This window comes from Charadrius vociferus, unplaced genomic scaffold, assembly GCF_000708025.1.
Source record: "Charadrius vociferus isolate BGI_N301 unplaced genomic scaffold, ASM70802v2 scaffold218, whole genome shotgun sequence".
In the NCBI taxonomy this organism is placed as follows: domain Eukaryota; kingdom Metazoa; phylum Chordata; class Aves; order Charadriiformes; family Charadriidae; genus Charadrius; species Charadrius vociferus.
The window spans coordinates 3,468,216-3,474,513 of NW_009650084.1; positions in this window are offsets into that span (position 1 = coordinate 3,468,216).

Genomic DNA, 6,298 nt, shown 5'->3' on the forward strand with positions numbered 1-6,298 from the left:
CTATGGGGAGAAGCGTCCTAATCAGACCTCTGACCAGGTTGAGTCAACATTCTGTAGTTTGCTGCTGGCAGACTGATGTGGCCTTTAAAGGAGCAGGTTAGTTCAGCAGGCAGGCAGATCCATAGAAAGGACCCTGGTCACTGACAGGGGAACTCCTGCTTCTCCAGATGCTTCCCCATTATGGTGAGAAGGAACTAGGGCAGAGCTAAGGGAAAATCGTGAGTTTGGGGTGGTGATCTTCTTGTGTGGTAGCCTTCAAGTGTATGGAAAGAAACATGAGGTATCACCCCTCTCAGTTTGTTTTGGGGAAACGCAATGTGGAAAAACAAGGTGGGTTTTGATTCACCAGTGTAGTAGAGTAGCCCAGAAAAAATCTGTGAGAGGTAGAGATAAGATTTCTCATACGTTTTTTCAGAACATTTCCTAAATACGTATTTCTAGAAAGCACACAGTGATGATAAACAATCCCACCCTGAGGTGAGGTTTGTGGTGGTGTTTGCTAGAGTTGGCAAAGAAAGACATGTTATCAGGACCGAGGGGCAAGGACTGGAGTAGGTGAGGGCAGAGCCTCCCACTACAAATTTAGGCAACTGACAAATAGCTAACTCATCGGAAAAGACACTTTCTGATGCAGACTTGCTATTTCTGTGACAAAGCAAAACTTTTAATCAGAAACTAAATTACTTGTAATAAAATAATCAGTCTTCTGCTACCTCTCTTCCCCTCCTGTCTGAATCTCATTTTGCTAACTAATTTTGCTTCATTTTTGCTACAGAAAGTTGCATTGCAGGGAAAGACATATTGCTGCAGAACTGCCAGTATAGCTCTCCTCATGAAAATCTGACTTGGGAAGCAGCTGCTCTCCAGAGAACGTAGTTTAATTTATACATCAATTAACAGTGTAAATTAATGCTTTACTGTTCATCCTCTCTCCAAAGATTTTAAGTGCCAGTAGAGGTTCTTATTCTGAACAAAGATGAAAGACTTCAGAGCAGAGCAGATGAGACAACCTCAAAATAACAATAATAATAATAATAATAATAAAGGCATGTGAAATGCCTTGAGCATAACTTGCTGTGGCTGATTTCGATTCTTTCATGAATTGTCCCATTCCACATAGCTGGCAGACCAGGACAGATCTAGCTAGAAAACAGGTTTTTCTTCAATTAAAAGTTTCAGATTTCAAAATCTTGAGTTCCAAATATGGATGAAAAGCCAAAGAGTTTCTACAAGCCTGAAATTCCAGTTTGACAAGCTCAAACCCTCTGTCTGATTTTTTGGACCCAGAATAGGAAATCTAAGGATCTATTGTATCAAGGTCTTAGTTCAGACAAGAAGTGATTTTGAAGCAAATCTCCCAGTTAGGTCCACTTACCGTGCTTTGATTCATACCACACAGCTCCAAGACAGAGCACATAAACTGGATTCCTTTTGGAAATTAATTTTTGGAAATGTAGAAGCCGTGTCCTGTCTCTGCAAGTCACCCAGGCTGCTTGGGAGGCCCCTGAAACAATGACTGACACCTGAGCTGGCATACCATTTGCTTCTCACCAACTCCACAACCAAATGTTTAGTCTCATAATCTCTAACAGAACCTCCTTTGGTAAAAAAGGATTAGCTGCCTCAAATTTATGGCAGTATGACAAAAGAATCGCAGATACTGCCTCCTGGTGCATCTTAATGTCTCTTCTTTTAATAATAATTGCTACATACTTTTCGAGATTCCGAAAGCATGGAAAAGTATATACATGCATATTTTTTATAATTCCCCAATAGGTAAGGCCTCCTAAACTTCTTAAAATGAGATATCTGGAAGGTGCAAGAATGAAACAGATGGAATAAAAGAACTGCCACAAACCCAACAGGTATTTCTTTGTAGCAATTCAAGAAGAAAATATAGATAAACTTTATTCTTTCTCAAGTAGCAATGCTACATCACATAGCTGTAAAGCAGTGCCTAATCATGGTAAATATGGGAATCTGTTTCTATTATGTTACATTATCTAGTAGCTTGCATTTAGGGTGCATGTAAGGATTTATATCGGCAGCTGGAGGAATCTGATTTTAGACATAAATCACAATGCCTGTGTTTATTTTTGTTAAGGTGAGGTTTAGATAAAGTTGCACTATTATATTTGTGCTAATAATTTAATAAAGCTTATCTCATATACTGACAGTTAAGGTCTTTAAAAGCTATTATGATAAATACTATGCATCTGTATATATATAGGCTTCTTTCCTGTAATTCAGCAACAAGTTGTTAATGTCGGTTTATCAGCATGTTTTGATCTGCACAAGACTATTTAGCTTTGCTTCACTGATAGCTCTGTGATACCATACCTCCTTGCATTGCCTTTCACAATCCAGCTTGACAGAGACATGTGGTAGAAGCTGCATATCTATTTCACAAACAACTTTTCTATTAACAATATGCTGGAATTACATGAAAGATTTACTTATGAGTTTGTCTTTTCAAAAGTTCTGTGTTTAATTATCATTAATCTGAAATTATTTTTCAAGACAAACTTCCATATATCAACACAAAAAAGACTGAAACATGCATTATATGACATGTGCAAAAGTAAGATGCAAAATAGTGTTCTGTGACCTAAGTCACTGTAAAAACTGGTGTAGATTTCTTGAACTTTGAGGGATGAGTCAAATGAATTTTGACTAATTTCCAAGCAGTCATACTCAGTACACTTTTTCTCAGAATCTTCTAAATTTCCATATGTTGCTTAAAGCTAAATTTGAAGTCATATCTGTTATGCAGAAGCAGCATCTAAATTCAGTGTGAGGAAGGAAATTAGATGTCCTCTTTCATATATTTCAAGCTTTCCCTGTAATCCTTTTTTCTTTTCATGCCTTTATTAGATCCTATCTTCCCTAGGTATATATTAATTTTAAGAATCACAGAGGTTTTTAAACCTGTTTGCTGTTTGCTTCTTTACTATATCCAGAGCCTGATTTTGTCTCCAATACTTTTGCCAGGCAAACCATCGCCAAACATATTTCAAGTCTTCTCAGGGAAAATATGTCTTTTTTTTTTTTTAAATGTCAATCTTTCAAAGCATTTCTAGATGCTATGATGATTTTCTCAAGCATTCACTTAATAAAATTAACTTCTACCAAAGCAGCCTAATGCTTAACCAAGTTTATGTTTTCTATAACAAGACAGAACTTCCAATGTGCTATATAACATATACCATTGGAGAGTTATCAAAAACCCAGAGTCTACTGGACAAAGAAATGCCAGCATTAACCACAATAAAAAAAAAAAAAAGAAAAAAAAAAACAAACAGAAAACCACCAATGTCCATACTTGAATATGCTTTAAAATGACGATCTTTGGTGAAATAAATGAGGACTCTTTTGTAGGTGGGATACTATTACACTAGCAACCATCACTTTTATCATCTTGTAGTCTGCTATCTTGAAGTAAAAACTACCTCAGATAACTGTCATGATGTTCTGAAAATAAAAATGAAATTTATCAGTGAATAATTGCATGTAGCATTGGTCACTATTCCACAGAACTCCACCCTTTCTGTGACAAAAGGATATTCCTTTAAACAAGAAATATTTCAAATAATTTTATTCTACTTATGTTAACATATTTTGCAATGCAGAATTATACTTAGCTATAATATCGCAGCTTGTCTCCAGCTATTAGCTTCTCTATTTGACAGTTTGACATTTATGCTATCAGTATTAAGATTCATGTTTGAGCTGAGTGCGCTTTAATATATATGCTGTGATAATTCACTTTTTACACCCTGAAAAGTGTATATTTTTCATGATGCATTGTCACGCTTTAGTAAAATTTTTGACACATAAATCTACAGTGTCTTAAAAAATTCCTCACTAATTTGTCCCAGTGGGGTAAAAATGCGGATATCAACTGGAGTATTGTGTTGAATTTAGGAAGCCATACTTATTCTTTGCTATTCATGAGAATGCCACAGTGGCCATATTAAACCAGTCTCCACTACAATCCTGCATTCAAAACAAGTTCTATATTATTATGCTTAAAAATAGGAGCTTTGTATACCCCTTCTAGGAGTCCCCAAAGGTTACAGAAGTTAAGAATGTCACATCTACATTACTATTTCCTGGTCAATGGCCCAACCAGAAGTCTGCATCAGACTCCCACTACAAACTAAATATTTCTAACTATGTTCCAGTAAAACGCTAATAAAATTTAAAGCAGTTAATTTTGCTTTGTAGCACATACTGGAGACAGGCATTGCTTCATTAGAAATCTTTTCAGATATGCCAACTGAAGTTAGAGGCAAGATTTTATTTATTCTAACAGATGCAACATACAATCCATATATGTTTGTTCAAGGAATTTTGGTCTATTTCAGTCAATTGGAATTTATCTTTATTCATCTAATTTAATTGAAACTGCCAATGACGTATTCTATAGTGTATTAAGAAATATACATCTAGACTCAATTTAATTTATCTGGACACAAATTTTCAGTTTAGTGGAAATACCTTCAAAAGGGAATTTCACCACATGGAATTCCTTTCTCTGTCAATGTTTCTTTGTGGAGGCTCTTGTGCCTCTCATTTATTTGCTGTTGTCATACCTCTGAAAAAAGGTGATGGGAAAAAGGTTTTCAAATTGACCTCAAGGATATTCTGCTTCTTAGACTATCCAGAGCTTTTCAAGGAACTCACAAACCATAAATGCACAAGATATAGGCTAAAAAACATCACACCACAGCATTAAGAAATCCAGGACATCACCAATCCTAGCCTGTTCTCACACTGACCATCTGAACATTTAGGAGGTCTTTAGTATTGCTTAATATAAAGCTTCATTTCCTTTACAAACAATGGTATAGAATTAGAAAAGTGTCTGTTGTTAAGGCTTCAAAATACAAAAGTAGCTTTACAATCTTAGTATGCCCATCTCACACCTTTCTTCTTCCTCTTTTATTCATAATTCTCATGCTCTCTCCACTGGAGCTCAACATAATTGGTGCTCTGGCCAGATCACTATTCCTATGGACAGAGATTTGCGACATAGAAATAGTACACAGAAATGGTGATGGAAACTTTGTTTTGAAAATGATTTAACTGGAATGAGAAAAATCTTGTCTCTACTTTTATTTTGCCAAATTCTCCTAATCTTAAGAATGGGTAAAACACATGGCCCATGGCACTTGGGTAGAGCCTTCCTATCTTGGAAAGGAGGGTCATTTCTTTTAACAGCTAATCTACAGAGCTGGGGCTGGTGGCAAAATGCCAGTTTCCCTGCCTCCATTTAGTACTAGATTTACAAAAATCTTACGTATTTTATGGTGTTTTTCTAATAGCAGAGTAAGGCTGTTTCTACTTTTATTTCTAGTTTTATTTATCTAGCATTTATTGTTTCTAGTTTCATTATTTATAGGGTTGTTGAAGGAGGGCTGGAAAATAAAATCCGTTCTTTGAGGGTTTTTTGTCTTAACCCTCCTTAAAGAGTTAAGAAATTGCCCACACTATTGTTCTTCTAAATGCAGAAAGTGTTTTCTGCAAGACTGAAGTATACATGGGAACCTCCAGTATCATACACAAAACATTCAACTCCTTTTACAGTGTGACTTTCTAAGAAAAATAGTGTCTGTTACACTTAAGAAAATACAGAATAGTACATATTCCCTCTTTGTTCCTTTTTGAGGATTGGCAAATACTTGTGGGTCTCCTGTCAGGAAAATATTGCTAAAATGTTCCCATAATTTTCATCCAAAGGTACAATTTATTTCAGAAATATGATTTCCCTACGAGAAATGGAAAGATTAGGGTTAGAGCTTTTGCACAGCTCTTCTAGTGATTGTTAATGCAGCTGACCACAAAAAGCAAAATAATTTCTCCAACATGCCTGGAGCATAGGAATTAGCTGGGGTGCAGCTCATGCTCCTGGCTGCCCTGTGGCACCGTAGCAGCTCTCCAGCACCCTGCATGGGTACGCAGCACTGGGGAAAAGAAAGCTGAAAGTTTTTTCTGTAGCAGGTGAACCTCCAGCACCCCAAAGGGGAATATGAGACAAGACAAAAGCCTCTTTAACCACCCCCTCCAGTCTGTTTTTATAGCTTTACCTATTAAATCAAAGATAAGGCCAGAGATACAGGCCAGTCAGTCTCACCTCTGTGCCTGGCAAGATCATGGAGCAGATCCTCCTGGAAACTCTGCAGAGGCACGTAGAAAACAAGGAGGTGATTGGTGACAGCCGGCATGGCTTCACCAAGGGCAAGTCATACCTGACAAATTTGGTGGCTTTCTATGAAGGCATTACAGTGGCAGTGGA